General features: G+C 49.4%; 1 protein-coding gene and 1 pseudogene across 1 annotated transcript in view; one reads left to right on the top strand and one right to left on the bottom strand.

Annotated features, from left to right (window-relative positions):
* LOC138287298 (zinc finger protein 271-like) overlaps positions 1–20,328 on the top strand; it is a 160,742-nt pseudogene that overhangs the window by 86,849 nt on the left and 53,565 nt on the right.
* The window catches only part of LOC138287296 (zinc finger protein 271-like), a 102,954-nt gene that overhangs the window by 71,831 nt on the left and 10,795 nt on the right, over positions 1–20,328 (bottom strand). The gene's annotated exons all lie outside the window — the stretch shown is intronic.

Below are 20,328 nucleotides of genomic sequence, written 5' to 3'. Positions count from 1 at the left end.
AACTGGTTCAAGGAGGGACTCCCTGTTTGCTACGTGTGAAAAATAGCTAACCAGAGTCCCCTGCACCAACTCCTGAAGAAACCAACCAGCTGACCACTGTCCAGTGGCCAAAAAGGAGTTTGCACCAGGTGCATTCTGGGAGTTGTAGTCCGCACCCTCAAGGGGCATCTCAGAGCTTCTGGAACCTTGGGGTGAGCTGTGGACCTCAAAAGACCCTTAAAAGAACATCTGGAAGAAGATCCAGAAGTTTGTAGAAGTTTGTAGAACTTTTGAAAAAAGCTCCAGAGAGGGACCGACCTGCTGCGGCAACTCTAGCCAGCTTGCCTCAACCGCGACCCGGCCTGACTTGCATGTTCGCCCCGGTGAAGAAAATCTCCATAAAAGAGACTACGCCCGAACGTAGGAAGTTGACCGGGACCTCCCAGCCAGCGAATCCGAGGAGGGCTCCAAGGACGTCAGATCAAGATTCAGGTGTGCCCCGGTCGAAGGATTTTCACCTCAAAAAAACAACTAAGTCTGAAGGTAAAAATCTCCACCGAGGGCTCCTGCGACGTGTTTCCGAAGAAGAGTTCCAGGAGGTCAGATTGGACTGGCAGGTTCGTCCCGCTGAAGAAAATCTCCAGAAAAACGAGGTAAACTTATGACCGAGGCCTCCCATGGCCTGTAGCCGAGCCGGGCTCCATCGCGGTCGGCCTTAAACTTTGACTTTGCCCCGGTCAAGGTGCGACCAGATGACCAGATTGGCGCTTTTTGTTTCTATGTGCTACAAAGCAATAATTCTTTCAAAATTCATATCTCCGGTTCCCCTTATCCGATTTTATTCGTTTGTGTGTCATTTGAAAGATAAAAATATAATCTATTTTTATAAAGTGATTTGTTTTGTGATATTTGAATGCTTTACACTCTGGCCCTCATTATAAAATTTGCGGCAAATGCCGCTTACCGCCATGCAGAAGACCGCCAACACACAACGCTGCGGCTGCGGAAATCCGCTACAGCTATTACGACCCACAGGCTGGAATCCGCCAAAATCTAGACACCCACACAAGTCCACCAAAGGTCAGTGATAAACTGGCGATAACAAAACCTCCACGGTCACGCCAACAGGAATGCACCCACACTATCACGACCCATGAATCCATGCGGCAGTCTTTCAACCGCGGTATTCCATTGGTGGTCCACACCGCCGCACTCAAAATACACACACATTTACAAAACACAACCAAACTGGACAAATCGAAATACACACACCTGATACACATACACACACCACACCCACACACTCAATACAATATAAAACACACACCCACATCACCCACAAACCCCTACGACAAAAATTGAGAACGAAGCACAGAGAGACACCACCATCAACAAACTAGCATCCACAGGCACACAACACCATCACTCACACAATATCCACGCACCTCACACAACACACACAAACACATCCCCTCAGACATCACAACACACACCACCTCACACATCACCCACACCACACCATGCCACCGCAAAGACACCCCAGGTTCTCTGAGGAGGAGCTCAGGGTCATGGTGGAGGAAATCGTCCAGGTAGAGCCACAGCTATTCGGATCACAGGTGCAGCACACCTCCATTGCTAGGAAGATGGAGCTATGGCGCAGAATCGTAGACAGGGTCAACACAGTGGGACAGCACCCAAGAACACGGGATGACATCAGAAATAGGTGGAACGACCTACGGGGGAAGGTGCGTTCCTTGGTCTCAAGACACCAGATTGCAGTTCAGAGGACTGGCGGCGTACCCCCTCCTCCTCCCCCACAACTAACAACATGGGAGGAGCAGGTCTTGGCTATACTGCATCCTGAGGGCCTCGCAGGAGTAGCAGGAGGAATGGACTCTGGTAAGTCAAATATTAACTATTACATCCCCCACCCTACCTGCATGCTATCACATACTCCCGCCCTCACCCCATCACTCCAACACCTCACATATGTCCCACTATCACAAACCACCCATCCCAACACCAAGCCCTGCATCCAACACCAAAGAATGCACACCCATCACCAAAGCATGTCCACTACAGATACCCACACAGATTACCAAACCAAATATCACACAAGGTCCTAGACAAGAATGTAAGCACTGGGGTACAGGGTCACCCACCCATTGCACACGATGGCGCACACAGATGCAATAATCATGCCTTTACACCCCTGCAGGACCCCTACCCAACATCACCGGACAGGAGGTTCCAGACATGTCCACTCCCCCCACAGAAGAGGCCCACAGTGATGACAGCAGCTCTGTCCAACTGGATCTAGATGACCAGCCTGGCCCATCTGGGACCTCAGGACAATCGGTTCCCCACACACTGGCACATGTATAAGGTTCTTGTCCTCACCTATTAGCCACACACAGTGCCTCTGGAGTTGCCCCATCACATAAGGGATGCTGCTATTCCTCAAAATGTAAGCTTCATGCACTGAGCCTGGAAACTTGGCGTTCACATGGGAGATGTACTGGTCGGCCAAACACACCATCTGCACATTCATTGAATGGTAGCTCTTCCTGTTTTTGTACACCTGTTCACTTCTGCGGGGGCGTACCAAGGCCACATGTGTCCCATCAATGGCACCTATGATGTTGAGGATATGTCCCAGGGCATAGAAGTCACCTTTCACTGTGGGCAAATCCTCCACCTGAGGGAAAACGATGTAGATGCGCATGTGTTTCAGCAGGGCAGACAACACTCTGGACAACACGTTTGAGAACATAGGCTGGGACATCCCTGATGCAATGGCCACTGTTGTTTGAAAAGACCCACTTGCCAGGAAATGGAGTACTGACAGGACCTGCACTAGAGGGGGGATTCCTGTGGTATGGCGGATAGCTGAAATCAGGTCTGGCTCCAACTGGGCACAAAGTTCCTGGATTGTGGCACGATCAAATCTGTAAGTGATAATGATGTGTCTGTCTTCCATTGTCGACAGGTCCACCAGTGGTCTGTACACCGGAGGATGCTGCCATCTCCTCACCTGCCCCAGCGGACGTGCCCTATGGACGAGATCAGCGAGCACAGAGTCAGCCAACACTGAGGTAGTAAAAAATGAATTTATTGCACACATTTGTCAATCCGCGATGTGCCTGTCAGTGTGTGTATGCAAGGCCTAGATATGTGTGACGCATTTAAAAATAATACCATGTGGCCACCTGAAATGGCGGCTGCCTGACCTGTAATGTGGGACAAGGGGATATGAGGTAACTGCGCTGGCGTTGTACACCACTGCGGTAGGCGAGCGAAGACCGCGGCGCAATCCTGCATTGGTTAACATTGGGCCCTATGGGTCCCAGGAGCCAATGACGATGTACGCCGGCGGTGACGGTATGCACCGCTGCGGACGTGACTGCCATTTTCTCTCTGTTCACTCACTTGATACCTGACATTCAACAGGAGAGGACCTACACTGCAATTGCTGCTGTGACCTGTGTCTGGAAGCGATGATGGCTCATGTGTCTGGGGAAAGGGCCCCTGCCTTCACTTCGGAGGAGTTGGAGAAGTAAGTGGATGGGGTCCTCCCTCAGTACACGCTACTCTACGGTCCTCCAGACAAACAGGTGAGTACACTGTGAGCATGGTGGATGGGCAATGCCTGTTTGGAGTGGTGTGGATGGAAGATACGGGCGGGGTGACTGAGGCCTGCATGAGCGGACGGTGAGTGTATGTGCGTCAGGGTAAGGGTGGGAACGTGGGCCAATGACTGTAACGGTCCGGACGGTTAAAGATCATCCTTTTCCCCTGTACTATTCCTCTAGGTCAGCGCCCACCAAAAGAAGGATATCTGGTGTGCCATCACCAAGGAGGTCTGGACCCTGGGGGTCCACCACAGATGGAGCACCCACTGCCAGAAAAGATGGGAGGACATTCGCCGCTGGAGCAGGAAGACGGCGGAGGCCCAGCTGGGGATGGCCTCCCAATGTGGGAGGGGTGTCCTTCTCACCATGACCCCCCTCATGTTCCGGATCCTGGCAGTGGCGTATCCGGAGTGGATGGGCGCTTGAGGGCATCACAGCAGCCACAAGGGGGTGAGTACCGTCACATCCATCTGACTCTGTGCGCATTAGGAGGGGTCTGGGTAGGAGAGGTGGGCAGTGGGTTACCCTAGACCAGGGCGAGCTTTGTAGGCAAGGACCCTTTGTGAGGCAGGCTATGTGGCACCCCAGCCCCACCAGTGGTAAGAGCCCTCTACACCTAGTCAGGCTCCTGTGACTTCCATGTGTGCAGCAATCGGGCGTAGGCCTTGTACCCCATGTCCCTGTGATTAATTAGGGAACTCTAAGTGCACGGCATAGTGCAGAGGGCTGCTGTGTCTGTAGTGTCTGCCAACGGTAGCAGTATTGCATGCACTGAACATGTCTTTTCTTCTTTCTCCCGGAGTCTGAAGTCACCAGTGGGACGGGGGGCGAGGGGAGCTCCACAGCGAGGACAGGAGCAGAGACCAGCGACACCGACTCCTCCTCTGATGGGAGCTCCCTTGCGGTGGGGGGCTCCTCTGTGCCCACCACATCAACAGGTACAGCAGCCACCCCCCCTGCCAGCACCGCCCTCCCAGCAGCCCCTCAGCGTGTGTCGTGTGGCCGCTCACCCAGGAGGGTGGGCATCTCCTTCGCCCCAGGCACCTCAGGCCCTGCCCCAGTCAGCCCTGCTGCCCTCAGTGAGGAGGCTATTGACCTCCTGAGATCCCTCACTGTTGGGCAGTCTACCATTTTGAATACCATCCAGGGTGTAGAGAGGCCGTTGCAACAAACAAATGCATACCTGGAGGGCATTCATTCTGGCCAGGCAGCCCAACAGCGAGCATTTCAGGCTCTGGCCTCTGCACTGATGGCAGCCATTGTCCCTGTGTCCAGCCTCCTCCCTCCAACCTCCTCCACCCAGACCCAATACCCTGTACCTCAGCCTATCCCAAGCACACCATCAGACCAGCATGCACACACCTCAACACACAAGGGTGGCTCAGGCAAACATAAGCACCACACATCCCACAAGCACCATACCCATGCAGACATAACAACATCCACTGCCTCCACTGTGTCCCTGATCAGTATAGGAAAAGGTGTGGAAGACATTGTGACGCAAAGGGTTAATTAGCTTGAGCAATGTAGATGAGCGTAATGCCTGCTGAAACCCGAACAATGTGGAAAAGTTCACGATATTAGTTTCAAGCTTGTTTGTGTAGGAGACTCCGTCTCAACCTTGAGAACGAGAGTACAGGGAGAAGATGGAATGAAAACAATGGCTGGGGAAGGGCAGAGCAGCCAGGACACAAGTGCTGATAACATAGCTAGAAAATGCCAGACGGGGATAGAATCCAAGCTTTGAGTTATTTAAGCACTGAAGTGCGGGTGAGGGATTTGAAGCTCGCAGATGGGGTTGTGAAAGTTGCCATCTCCAGACCCAGTGCTGCCTCCCTGTTTGCTGTTTAGAGACTGTGATGCTTGAGAGGGGAGAGGTCCAGGCGGGCGGTAGAGGGCTTCCCAGCATTTCGTGAACTAAGTTAAGTTCCACATAGGGATGAAAGGCCTTTGTTTCTCTGCTCTATTATTATGATTGATTATTATGCCTGCACTGTGTTTATAATCTGAAGTATTCAGCTTGTTTATATTTTGCTTTCTGAACATCCTAGTGGGATGCATTTTGGTATACAGTTAATCAAAGCTTATATCTGTCAATGAACTCTTTGCTTATATATATGCATAGATGCTCTTTGTAGTGTACTCATATATAAATAGATGCTTTTCATTGCTATTCTTATTCTAGTTTAGCATACATTTACCTGAAATTCTAGTAAAGCTAAATTGTATTTATAATTGGCGTGTGCTCCTTCATTGAGCGTCCTTATTGACTTATACCGGACAGGTGTCACCAGTCACCTGGATAAGACAGTCCCCCTCCTCCACGTCTCCCTCCTCCATCCCTGTCTCGTCTCCACTCACACCTGCATGCACTACATCTTCAGCCACTACCTCAATCACCAGCACGACCATCACCACACACTGCTCACGTTCACTCACCACCCCCACTACCATTCACACATCCCGTGTCCTCCCCCAGTGTGTCTGTGAGTACTCCCAAAGTACACAAACGCAGTCACACACCCACCCAACAGACATCCACCTCACAAGTCTCCAGCCCACGCACCTTCACCCAAAGCCAGCAAACGTACACCTCCTACATCCACTACCTCTTCCTCCACTCCCAAACACCCTCCATCTACCCGTCCCAGTGTGTCTAAAAAGCTTTTCCTATCAAATGTTGACCTCTTCCCTACACCTCCCTCCTCCCGTCCGTCCCCTAGGGCCCGCCTTTCCAGGCCCCAACCCAGCACCTCAGCCACCACATCACCGGGCACAGTGGTGCCAGCAATAGCGGGATTTTGGAGTGCGGCAACCAACAGGGCTGCCAGTGTCCCAAGGAGCGAGGGCAAGGACATTTCCCAACCTCCAAAACAGAAAAAGTTGCCCTCATCCCGGAGGGAGAAGGCGAAAACACCTGCCACCAAGGGCTCAGGCAAAACAAAAGTGGAAAGTGGGAATACAGCTGCGCCACCATCCAAGGTGGGGAAGGGCCAAAAAATCAAAGGCAGGTCCACGTCGACAGCAACCTGCACGGCGGACAAGACCGGCACCGCCACCTGCACCGCCGCCACAGACACCGCCGCCAGCACTGCAGACACTGAGCCCTTCACCAGCACCCCGGACACTGAGCCCTTCACCAGCACCGCCGCTACTGACACCGCTGCCAACACCGCAGTCAGTGAGCCCGCCACCAGCACCAACGCCACAAAGACCGCCGCTAGCACCGTTTCCATAGAGCCCGCCGCCAACACCAATGCCACAGAGCCCGCCGCCTGCACCGATGCCACAGAGCCCGCTGCCAGCACCGATGCCACAGAGCCCGTCGCAAGCACTGCCGCTACTGACACCGCCACCAGCACAGCTGCTACTGACACCGCTGCCAGCACCGCCAGCGGCCCCTCAACATCCTGAGCCAGCGGCACCACCGCAGACATGGCTGCCATCCCCAGTGGTCAGTCGTACGAGGCTGGTGGTCAGTTCCAGGAGCCTGGCCAGCTTGCATCTTGCACCACCGTCAGTGGAGTGTCACATCCACTACCTCAGTCCTTGGCAGGCTGAAGCACTCTGGGCACAAAGCTCCCTCCAGAACCAGTGGAGAAATGCATCCACTACCTCAGTCCTTGGCAGGATGAAGAACTCTGGGCACAAAGCCCCCTCCAGAACCAGTGGAGTATCACATCCACTACCTCAGTCCTTGGCAGGATGAAGCACTCTGGGCACAAAGCCCCCTCCAGAACCAGACTGTGGCTTTGCACTCCCAGGATAAAGCAGTGGGCAACCCACCCACTGAACAGACTTGAGAGACTGTGGCGTTGCACTCCCCAGGATAAAGCAGTGGGCAACCCACCCACTGGAGAGTCTTGAGAGACTGTGGCTTTGCACTCCCCAGGATAAAGCAGTGGGCAACCCACCCACTGAAAAGACTTGAGAGATTGTGGCTTTGCACTCCCCAGAATAAAGCAGTGGGCAAAGCACCCACAGAGAGACTTGAGAGACTGTGGCTTTGCACTCCCCAGGATAAAGCAGTGGGAAACCCACCCACTGAAAAGACTTGAGAGACTGTGGCATTGCACTCCCCAGGATAAAGCAGTGGGAAAACCACCCACTGAAAAGACTTGAGAGACTGTGGCTTTGCACTCCCCAGGATAAAGCAGTGGGCAAACCACCCACTGGAAAGACTTGAGAGACTGTGGCTTTGCACTCCCCAGGATACATCAATGGGCATGGAGCCCCCTCATGGAGCTGGCGTCGTGCACTCATCCGGCTGAGGTGCCCCCCCTTCCCTCTGTTTCATTTCGATCTGATGCCCCAGCAGTGTTCTCTCCATTTGCAGTTTGGTATCGAGTGTGGGCCTCACCCATGCATTTTGGGCCCAGTGGTCCACGGACTTTGAATGGTGCACTATCCGGACTTGTATAGTTGGTGTACATAATTGTTTATACTGTATTTAAAGTTTTGACTAATGGATTTTTATTGATTACAATCGTTACAATCATTTCCTTTTGTCATTGCGTTCTTCCAGGGGGTGTTTGGGGGTGTAAATCTACTGTTTCAGCATGTATTGGTGTGTGTGTTGTTGTGGGTGAGGGTGGGGGTGGGGGTGTTGCGTGTGTGTGTCACTCTCTTTTCCCTCCCCCCTCCCCTGTGTTGTAGGTGCAGTACTCACTGTGGTCGTCGCCGCCGTTGTTCGTGCTCCTGGTAGAGGAGCAGGAAAACTATCGCAGGAAGGATTTGGAGTTCTGGCTCTATGGCGTCCTGGTTCCTTGTGGGTTGTGTAGAGGTGAGTGTTTCCCCTTCCAATTCCTGTTTCCGCCGTGTTTTTCTTTGCGTTGAATCCGCCCCGGAAAAGGTGGTGGATTGGCCTCTCATAATAGTGTGGGCGGTACATTGTCTTCCGCCTGTCTGTTGGCGGTGACCGCCATGCTGTTTGTACCGCCGTGGCAGTCGGAGTGTTAAAGTGGCTGTCTATGTTGGCGGTTTCCGCTATGGTCGTGATTCCATTTTTTTTACTGCCGGCCTGTTGGCGGTCTTACCGCCGCTTTAACACCGACCACCAGGGTTGTAATGAGGGCCTCTGTCTCCTAAATTAAGCCTTGTCGCATGTTGCCAAGCTACCAAGGGTTGAGCTGGGTTTAATTTACTGAGACCTAACTGGACCTAAGTGGAAGTTAGTGGCCTATTGCTAAGTGTAGGTACTTACTTGCCCTTACCAATAACCCATTTTGCAATATTTTTGGTGCGCAGTGGTGGTATCTTGTACTTGTGTTCAGTATCACATTACAGTTTTAAGTAAAACAAATTAAAAATGCTTTAAATTGTGCTAGTGCAAAAATTGTTTTTCATTTTTAATTTGGATTAATTTCAGTTATTGCCTTTTTGTGATTTTTCTAAATTCTTGTTTCCAATTTTTGCAAAAAGTTTTTGTTGACACAAAACTAGGGAACCATGGAGCTTGATCTGGCTAGCTTACCCACACTGACAGTAGTCCATCTTAGGGGGTTGTGTACTGCAAGGGGGTTGCCTGCAACTACTGACCTCAGGAAGCATGTCCTGATTAAATCCCTGACAGCTTGGGCTGAGGCCCAAGAAGTAGGCCCAGAGGAAGCTCTAGAGGAGGAAGAAGCAGGGGAGGATGCTAGCTTTAACCACTCAGGGGAGGGAGGGCATCTGACCCTAAGTGAGGATGTGGAAGACCGGTCCTCACTACACACAGTCACTAGGGTCATACCCAAAGCTAATTGGGGGAAGGGGGTCTCTTCAGGAGGAGAGAACCTGTCCCTCAGGGAAAGAGAATTGGAGGCCCAGCTAGCATTTATAGCTTTGGAGGCACAGAAGCTGGCCCTAGAAAAGAAAAAGTGGGCAATGAAAGAGAAAAGAGATGGTGGCAGCGACAGAGAGGCTGAGGTGTCTATGGGTGGTTTTTTTTGCCCCAGATTACCCAAGTGGGTGGTTCCTGCTTATGTAGAGGGGGATGACATAGACAAGTGGTTGGAGGCCTTTGAGAAGGCACTCCAAATGAGAAGGGTTAGGCCTCAATACTGTGGTTCACTGTTATGGGAGTTGGTCCCCAACTCAGGGAGGGATAGACTTCTGACCTTAAGTAGGGAGGAGGCAGATTCACAACCTAGTATGAAGAGGTGCTTAACCAAGAAGTTTGGTCTGACTCCAGCGCAGTATAGGATAAAATTCAGGGACACCCAGAAGGTCCGTACCCAGTCTTGGGTTGACTTTGTAGACACCTCACTTAAGGCACTAGAGGGCTGGATTAATTGTAGCAAAGTAAATACTTGAGGGGTTATACAATCTGATCATGAGAGAGCACATCTTGACCAATTGTATCCAAGAAAGGTTATGCCATCATCTAGTGGAGTCTAAGCTGACCAACCCTAGAGAGCTGGGGGAGGCAGCTGATGAATGGTTGAGAACCAGGGTGGTTGTCAAGTCCCAGGGGGGACACTCCAAGAAGGGGGGGTCAGGTCCCCAGAAACCTAAGGAGGGAGGTGGTAAGCCCACCACAGAGACTCCCTCTGTACCCCAGAACCCTAAGAAGGAGGAGAGTAAATCCCACTCCCACTCTGACAAGCAGAGACAGGGAGACCCAAGGTTAAAAAAGCTCTTGGACAGTAAGGCTTGCTTTTACTGTCAGCAGACAGGTCACTTCAGAGGAGATGCAGCCTGTCCAAAGAAGGTGGTTAGCACTGGGATGTCCAGTGTAGCCATGGAGAAGGACTCCTCAGATGATGAAGTCCTCCTAGCATTGGGCTGGGAGACAGGACCAGATGGTAAGCTGGTGATCCCTAAGGGTGGGAGTAGGCCCTTTCACCCCATTCAGGTGAATGGGATCCCTACCACTGGCCTGAGAGAAACCTGTGCCAGTCACACTATAGTGAGTGACCGGTTAGTGACCCCAGACATATATGTCCTAGGAGAGACCAGGAAAGTCAGGGTAGCCACAGGGGAGATCACCTCCAAACTTGTAGCCATAGTGCCCCTAGAGAGGGAGGGTATCCTTGGCTGGTTTAAGGTGGTAGTCAGTGCTGACCTCCCCCTAGATTGTATCCTGGGCAATGACCTCCCAGAGGTGAGTCTGGTCCCAGATGGGGTGGTCGCCCAGGGTGCCCCCCCAACCCAAAGTCCTGGGGAGTCAGGTCAGTCCCTACAGTTAGGAGACAGGGGTCCCCAAGAAAAGGAAAGAAGAAAAGGAAGGGTGGGCCACTCTTAAAGAGAGTTCCAGGGAGCCAAAGGCCTTCTGCCCCAGTAGTGGGGGAGAACAGAGTTGGCCCTGGTGAGGCCTCACCTGGCCCCAAGGAAGTCCTGAGTAGTCAGGCAGCTGTTCAGATGCAGGGCGTTCCCCCTGCACTGACAGAAGGGAGAGTGGAAGGAGGGTGTCTGCCACAGGAAGTGGTAGCCCCCCACTCTAGACAGAAAGAGGGGTGCCAGGACCACAGAGTTGCCCCAAAAGCAGCTCAGCCACCTGTCAGTGGAGAGCTTAGGGTGTGGTTCTGGGTACTGACAGCTGTCAGTAGCCTCTGCTGGGTGCTAGCCTTCCTGGCAGCACTGTACTTGGCCTGGGAGGGAGACCCCAGGGCCAAAAGCAAAGTAGGTCCCCTGACCCTGTTGGTCATGGTCGGGTTGCTCAAATGTTGGGTGACCACTTTGGCTGAGCTAGGTGTTGCCCTAGTAAAGTTAAGGATAGGGGAGGTGGGCACCTCACTACCCAAGTTGGCAGAGAAAGAGGAGGAAGACCCCCCCTAGAGGAAAGTTTCAGTTTGAGATGGGTCCTTTCACTGTTGGGAAGGATTCACTACCCAGAGGGAGTGACCATGGAAGGAGGATGTAAAGCAGAGTAGGCCCTGCAAAGAGACAGCCTGTTCTCTTCACTGTCTTCCTCGCCTGGCAAGCCAGGAAGACGCTCCCAGGGTTGGGCTGAGTCTCCTGGGTGTGTGGGCTGGGGGGGGGCTTGTGTAAGAGAACAGGCTGATTGCAGAGGCCCCCTAACTTTTTGCCCCCATTTTCCACTTTTTGCTGGTGTTTTCCTGACTCTGATGGTGCCCTGGGTACTGCTAACCAGTCCCAGGGCATGTGCTCTGTGTAAAACCAGTATGCAAATTTGGCTAATTATAATTGGCCAAGTCTACCTAACTATAAGTCCCTAGTATATGGTAGGGCATGTATCCTATCTTTTTCTAACCCTGTGTGGACTATTATTGTGGTGCTATCACTGTTTTACTGCATGATTGATTGCACGAACTCATTGCCTTCTAAGTTAAGCATGACTGCTCAGTTTCAAGCTACCAGAGGGTGAGCACAGGATAATTTGGATTGTGTGTGATTTACCCTGACTAGGGTTGTGGTCCCTACTTGGACAAGGGTGTACACTTCTGCAAACTTGATAACTCATTTCTAACACCTGCACACCCCCACAGTTCTGTCCGCATTTCCTCCTATTTCCTCCTTCCAAGTTAAAAATCTTTTGAATATGAACTCAGGATCACCTGATGATCCCTGCCCAACTAAAGTCACTTGTTCTGGATCAGACTTTTGACTATTGTGGTCAAAGTCTTCAACCAGATATTAACAACAGGAGTGTATCCCTGGCTTTGGAAGGAATCTGTAGTCATTCCTCTTTGAAAGAAACCAAATGGGGACCCAGAGGACCTCAGAACCTTTGTCCCATCTCTTTATTGTCCCTACCAGCAAAAAGTTTTGTAAAATATAAAAACCATGAATTGGATGAATGTATAAACCTCCTAGGACATCTTAAGTCCGTCACAGAATAGTTTCAGAAGTAGTCAAAGCTCGGAGTCGGTAGTGGTTGCCGCTGCGGATTCCATTTGTTGCCAAGAAGACCAGGGGGTTGCTGCTATATTGGTAATGTTCGATCTGTCAGTGGCATTTGACACAATCACACCGTGCCACCTGGTCCAAAGATTACATTAGGTGGGGGTGAGGGCCACTGCTCTGAACCCTCTTTGTTCCTTTCTGATGGATGGGGTCTAGTCAGTTATAGTAATTTTAGAGCAGAGGCTTTCAAGCTCCCGTGTGGGATTCCACAGGGGTCCTCCCTCATCCCCACATTATTCCGTCGCTATGTCTCCTCATTTGCTGAACTGGTGCGCTCTTTCAGCTTTCGGGTGTTATCCTATGCGGACGACCCTCAAATTATTATCTCTATATCGGACAATCAGCTGCTGGTAGGTGACAAGCTCAAACACCTTATGAATGGCATCAGTATCTGGATGAAAGACAATTGTGTAAAACTGAATGCTGAAAAAACAGAGATCTTGTTTTTTGGGGTGCAGCATTTGGTGTAGACTTGTGGTCCGCTACCATCTCTAGTGCAAGTTATTTGTTATAACACTCCTACTTTTGTCGCCCAGGTCAGTAGGACAGTGAGCTCCTGCTTCTTTATTATCAGAACCTTGAAAAAGATCTTTAATCTTATTCCATCTGAACTCCGAATGCCAGTGCTCGTTGCTTTGATCACATCTCGTCAAGACTTTTGTAACGCTCTATATTTGTCCAAGTCCTCGCTGAATAGACCACAGGTCATTCAGAATGAGGCAGCCCACCAGGCCGTGAATGTGCCTAAACTCTCTCGGTGAAGGAAGGCACTCGCTCCCTTCACTAGCTGCTAGTCAGGAAGCGGGTGATATGTGAAGCTCGATGCATGGTGTGAGAGAACAGGGCTGATTGCAGAGCCCCCTTAACTTTTTGCCCCCATTTTCCACTTTTTGCTGGTGTTTTCCTGACTCTGATGGTGCTCTGGGTACTGCTAACCAGTCCCAGGGCCTGTGCTCTGTGTAAAATCAGTATGCAAATTAGGCTAATTATAATTGGCTAAGTCAACCTACCTATAAGTCCATAGTATATGGTAGGGCATGTAGGATTAAGGACCCCAGCATAGGTAGTGCACCCATAGGGGCACTGCTGAGGTGCCCAGGGTCATTTTAAAGGCAGGCCTGCCTTGCTGGCTGCTTTTAAACTATAGTTATATGCAAATTCGGCTTTGGAATTAAAAGAAGTTCCAAAGTCTTAAACTACCTTATTGTTACATATAAGTCACCCCTAAGATGTGCCCTATGTGCCCCTAGGGCTGGGTGCCATGTAACTATAAGCAGGGACCTTATAAAAATAGTTTTATAAGCACTGGTGAGGTAAAACAGCCAAATTCGTTTTCCCTCATTGTAGTGCATGGCCTCCATAGGCTAGAATGGGGAGACTTTATTTTAATTTTTAAAGTCCCCTTAAGTAACAGATACCAGAAGTTTGGTATCAAATTAATTGTTATAATAAATCCCACAACTTCCAGTTAATATAACTTGTCCAGGTAAAGAGTTTTAAACTTTACCTGAAAAGTTGACAACTTCAGCCATACAGTGTTTTTGCTGCTGTGCTCTGATTGGCTCGCCTCTGGCAGACTTGCCAGGCTGACTCGATGAGGTGTGAAGTGGCCTGGCTCCACACAAAGAGATGTGTCTGGGGGAGGAACTCTCCCCTCAGCAGATGGTGAAGCAGGAAGGTACTTTATTTTTATGACAATATGCCAAAGTATCTCAGTATGAGGATAGCAAATATACACAAGATGTATGTACACAATACCAAAAATATGCAGTATAGTATTAGAAAACAGTGCAAACAATGTATAGTTACAATAGGATGCAATGGGGACACATAGGGATAGGGGCAACACAAACCATATACTCCAAAAGTGGAATGCGAACCACGGTCGCTGGGACTGTAAGAAAACAGTGAGGGTTAGAAAAATAGCCCACCCCAAGACCCTGAAAAGTGAGTGCAAAGTGCACTAAAGTTCCCCAAAGGACACAGAAGTCGTGATAGGGGAATTCTGCAGGAAAGACACAAACCAGCAATGCAACAACGATGGATTTCCAAACGAGGATACCTGTGGAACAAGGGGACCAAGTCCAAAAGTCACAAGCAAGTCGGAGATGGGCAGATGCCCAAGAAATGCCAGCTGTGGGTGCAAAGAAGCTGCTACTGGACAGTAGAAGCTGAGGATTCTGCAGGAACGACAAGGGCTAGAAACTTCCCCTTTGGAGGATGGATGCCCCACGCCGTGGAGAGTCATGCAGAAGTGTTTTCCTGAAGAAAGACCGCAAACAAGCCTTGCTAGCTGCAAGTCGTGCGGTTAGGGTTTTTGGATGCTGCTGTGGCCCAGGAGGGACCAGGATGTCGCCAATTGCATCAGGGTACAGAGGGGGCGCCCAGCAAGACAAGGAGCCCTCTCAGAAGCAGGCAGCACCCGCAGAAGTGCCGGAACAGGCACTACGAAGAGGAGTGAAACGGTGCTCACCCGAAGTTGCACAAAGGAGTCCCACGCCGCCGGAGGACAACTCAGGAGGTCGTGCAATGCAGGCCTTCACTGAATGGTCAACAAAGTCTACCCAGTCTTATGAAGACTCATTTTTGGTTTCTCTGAACTTAATCCTGTACTGTTCAGTGGTTAAGCCATAACCATCCAGGAGTGCATTCTTTAAAACTGTAAAATTATTGGCACCACTTTCCTTCACAGTAAGGAGCCTATCCCTACCCTTTCCACTGAAAGATAGCCATAGGATAGCAGCTCACTGCCTTTGAGGGACCCCCTGTACAACACAGGCCCTCTCAAGTGCAGCAAACCACTTGTTAATGTCATCCCCCTCCTTGTAAGGGGGAACTATCTTGTGCAGATTCCTAGAATCATGCTCTTTCACAGGATTACTATCTGTAATACTGCTGCTGCCACCATGGGGTCCAAACCCCAACCTCTGCCTTTCTTTTTCTAAGTCTAAAGTTTTCCTGTCTAGAGCCAGCTGTTGCTGTTTAAGCTTCAGCCTGGTCTCTTCCACTGGCAATCTATTGAGCTCCCTTTCTAACATTCTGTCATCAGGGTGGGTGGGTTGGGCATGCTTAGACACAGAAGAATGGTGTGAATGAACAGAGGGAGACCTGTCCCTAATAGTTGGCACTCTAACAACCTGGCCTGCAGGAGTGAAACCCCTACTGTGATGAGAGCTCACATTAGTACCAGTGATGCTAGGTGGCCTGCTAAGGGGCAGGTTGGGAAGAATACCACCTAACATTCTTACTGGGGCTACCCCAGAAACAGAGTGTGAACCATCTGCTAATTTCTCACCTGATATGCCACCTAAGGCCTTATCATTTTCAATGAGCATATTAATCAACAATTCTCTAGAGGGATTCTTCCCTACCCCTAAACCTCTATCAATGCAGAGACTCCTTGCACCTTTCCAGCTAAGGTGGTCATAAGCAGTGCTGGCCAGATCAAGAGTAAGACCTGTACCAGAAATGATAGAAAAAGGTTTAAGCGACAGAAAAAGAAAGAAAAAGTTCCACAACTTTTTAAGGAAACAGAAAAAAAACTTTTTCAACTTTTAAGAAACTTTTTGAAAGTTTAGAGGTACTTTTCAGCACTTAGCAATAAAGTAAGAGAAGAAAAGCAAAACATTTTGGTTAAGTGTACATACACTGAACTTGTTTTGTATATTTTTCTCTTATGAAAAGTACAAAATGACAAAGTGGTAAGTAGTTGCAAGTACTTATCCCACCGCTGCACAACCAATGTAGGAGGCTGGCCTGGTTTTTAGTGGTACCAAGGGGTACTTACACTCTGCACCAGGTCCAGTTATCCCTTATTAGTGTAGAAGAGGTGTTCTAGCAGCTTAGGCTGATAGAAGAGGGTAGCTTAGCAGAGCAGCTTAGGCTGAACTAGGAGACATGCAAAGCTCCCACTATACCACTGGTGTCATATGCACAATATCATAAGAAAACACAATACACAGATGACAATATGCCAAAAGTATCTCAGTGAGTACCCTCAGTATGAGGATAGCAAATATACACAAGATATATGTACACAATACCAAAAATATGCAGTAATAGCAATAGAAAGCAATGCAAGCAATGTACAGTCACAATAGATTGCAATGAGAGCACATAGGTATAGGGGCAACACAAACCATATACTCCAAAAGTGGAATGCGAACCACGAATGGACCCCAAACCTATGTGAGCTTGTAGAGGGTCGCTGGGACTGTAAGAAAACAGTGAGGGTTAGAAAAATAGCCCACCCCAGGACCCTGAAAAGTGTTTCTTCGGAGCTTCTAGTGCAGAGAGGAGGCAGACTACCCCCACAGCATGCACCACCAGGAAAACAGTCGAGAAGGCGGCAGGATCAGCGATACAAGGTTGCAGTAGTCGTCTTTGCTACTTTGTTGCGGTTTTGCAGGCTTCCTGAGCAGTCAGCGGCCGATTCCGTGGCACAAGGTGAAGAGAGAGATGCAGAGGAACTCTGATGAGGTCTTGCATTCGTTATCTAAAGAATTTCCCAAAGCAGAGACCCTAAATAGCCAGAAAAGGAGGTTTGGCTACCTAGGAAGGAGGATAGGCTAGCAACACAGGTAAGAGCCTATCAGAAGGAGTCTCTGATGTCACCTGCTGGCACTGGCCACTCAGAGCAGTCCAGTGTGCCAGCAGCACCTCTGTTTCCAAGATGGCAGAGGTCTGGAGCACACTGGAGGAGCCCTGGGCACCTCCCCTGGGAGGTGCAGGTCAGGGGAGTGGTCACTCCCCTTTCCTTTGTCCAGTTTCGCGCCAGAGCAGGGCTGGGGGGTCCCTGAACCGGTGTAGACTGGCTTATGCAGAGATGGGCACCATCTGTGACCATCAAAGCATTTCCAGAGGCTGGGGGAGGCTACTCCTCCCCAGCCCTGACACCTTTTTCCAAAGGGAGAGGGTGTAACACCCTCTCTCTGAGGAAGTCCTTTGTTCTGCCTTCCTGGGCCAAGCCTGGCTGGACCCCAGGAGGGCAGAAACCTGTCTGAGGGGTTGGCAGCAGCAGCAGCTGCAGTGAAACCCCGGGAAAGGCAGTTTGGCAGTACCCGGGTCTGTGCTAGAGACTCGGGGATCATGGAATTGTCTCCCCAATGCCATCTTAGACATGTTACATGGCCATGTTCGGAGTTACCATTGTGACGCTGTACATAGGTATTGACCTATGTCCAGTGCACGTGTGTAATGGTGTCCCTGCACTCACAAAGTCCGGGGAATTTGCCCTGAACGATGTGGGGGCACCTTGGCTAGTGCCAGGGTGCCCGCACACTAAGTAACTTAGCACCCAACCTTTACCAGGTAAAGATTAGACATATAGGTGACTTATACGTTACTTAAGTGCAGTGGTAAATGGCTGTGAAATAACGTGGATGTTATTTCACTCAGGCTGCAGTGGCAGGCCTGTGTAAGAATTGTCAGAGCTCCCTATGGGTGGCAAAAGAAATGCTGCAGCCCCTAGGGATCTCCTGGAACCCAAATACCCTGGGTACCTCAGTACCATATACTAGGGAATTATAAGGCTGTTCCAGTATGCCAATGTGAATTGGTGAAATTGTTCACTAGCCTGTTAGTGACAATTTGGAAAGCAAAGAGAGAGCATAACCACTGAGGTTCTGGTTAGCAGAGCCTCAGTGAGACAGTTAGTCATCACACAGGGAACACATACAGGGCACACTTCTGAGCACTGGGGCCCTGGCTGGCAGGGTCCCAGTGACACATACAACTAAAACAACATATATACAGTGAAATATGGGGGGTAACATGCCAGGCAAGATGGTACTTTCCTACAATGTGGGATTTAACTATTTCACTGCATTCTTCAAACAGAATCTGCTGGTTCATTGGTTTCATTCTGGTAAAAATAGGAGCTCGACAAGTCACAAAATTCATGGGAGGAGCCACGCCGGAGCAGAGCTAAGGGTCAGACTTAGTTATAAGGCCCAAAGAACGAGCAGATGCATCAACTGATTCAATGTGTAAGTAATGCGGAGCTAAGGGTCAGACTTAGTTATAAGGCTGTAGTGAAATATGTGTTTTTGACCACTGACTTTGTGTTGCACTACTTTGCACCTGGATTAGTTGTTCAGTGTTCACCAATTGCAGACTACATTTTGTATTCAGTTTAGCTGCCTATTGACTTTATCATAGTGTCAGACACTGCCATGTTAAATGTGCTGAGAATATTCTACATTGTACACTGTGCTTGTTTTCGTATTCTTTCTCACTGAAGGACATATTATCACTGAACAGTTAGTCATTCAGCACAACAAGACTGATTCAATGTGTAAGTAACGCGGAGCTAAGTTATAAGGCCAAAAGAACAAGCAGATGCGTCAACTGATTCCATGTGTAAGTAACGCGGAGCTAAGGGTCAGACTTAGATATAAGGCCCAAAGAACGAGCTGATGCATCAACTATTCAATGTGTAAGTAATGGGGAGCTAAGGGTCACTCTTTCCAATTGATTCAATGCGTAAGGAATGCGAAGCTAAGGGTCAGACTTAGTTATAAGGCCCAAAGGACGAGTGGATGCATCAACTGATTCCATGTGTAAGTAACGCGGAGCTAAGGGTCACACTTAGTTATAAGGCCTAAAGAACAAGCGGATGCGTCAACTGATTCCATGTGTAAGTAATGTGGAGCTAAGGGTCAGACTTAGATATAAGGCCCAAAGGACGAGTGGATGCATAAACTGATTCAATGCGTAATTAATGCGCAGCTAAGGGTCAGACTTAGTTATAAGGCCCAAAGAACGAGCAGATGCATCAACTGATTCAATATGTAAGTAATGCGAAGCTAAGGGTCAGACTTAGTTATAAGGCCCAAAGAACGAGCAGATGCATCAACTGATTCAATGTGCAAGTAATGCAGAGCTAAGGGTCAGACTTAGTTATAAGGTCAAAAGAACGAGCAGATGCATCAACTGATTCAACGTGTAAATGATGCAGCAAACGTTATGTAAAAACAAGGTATATTCTTTCAGATTAAAAGTAGGTTATCTCCTGAACACCTGTGCTTCACTTTAGTTCAATACATATACTGCAACGGCATTTGTTCATAGTAATATGTACATTTTACCATTGGAGTTTCCCATCTCCAGAGCCCTGACAACACGTCCATGAGTGAACCAATAGGTGTCAATTTGTCATCTCACTGGATTTATACTGACTATTTTTGTATATGAGACAGTCTTATAGCGTGTTAAACTACATGAAAGTGAACTCCGTATGTGTAAAACGTGAGGTAAGGCAGGATAGGATACTTACTTCACTGACAAAAACAAGGCTACAGGAATGTTATACTTAGAAAAAAGAATTTAAAAAAACCTTAGGAATTCACTGAAAAAAACTAAAGTTACAGGGACATTACATGGCTGTGGAATAGCTACATAGTTTGCCTTGGCCAGAATTTTAGCACTGTATGGGGCATATGTAAGAAAAGCGATACTGCACCACGTGCGGCGCCACTTTCCTTGCGCCCCTTAGCACCCCGCTACCACCACCATGTGTGCGCTGTATCTAAGATACGCACCATGGCCATGGCCATGGCGCAGGGTAGGGGGCAATAGCATCATTTTTATTGACGCTATTGATGTACTCTGCAAAATATTGCCGCTACTCTGGCAGAGTACATAGACGCCCATTATTTAATGCATGTATTGTGCCGCTCTGTAAATATGGTGCGGGATTTCAGCCTCATTGGGCCACATTAATGTCATAAATAATGACGTTAACTTCTGACAAGGTGGCGCAAGGGGGCTATAAATATGCCCCTATGTTCTTACTGGGCTCAGAGGCACAGCCTCCTTTTTATGAACAAAAAGCACAAAAAGCCAACTTTGTTCGAGACATAGGAAGAGC

This window comes from Pleurodeles waltl, chromosome 4_1 (genome assembly GCF_031143425.1).
Source record: "Pleurodeles waltl isolate 20211129_DDA chromosome 4_1, aPleWal1.hap1.20221129, whole genome shotgun sequence".
Taxonomy (NCBI): Eukaryota; Metazoa; Chordata; class Amphibia; order Caudata; family Salamandridae; genus Pleurodeles; species Pleurodeles waltl.
This window is presented reverse-complemented; position numbering and strand designations above follow the sequence as displayed.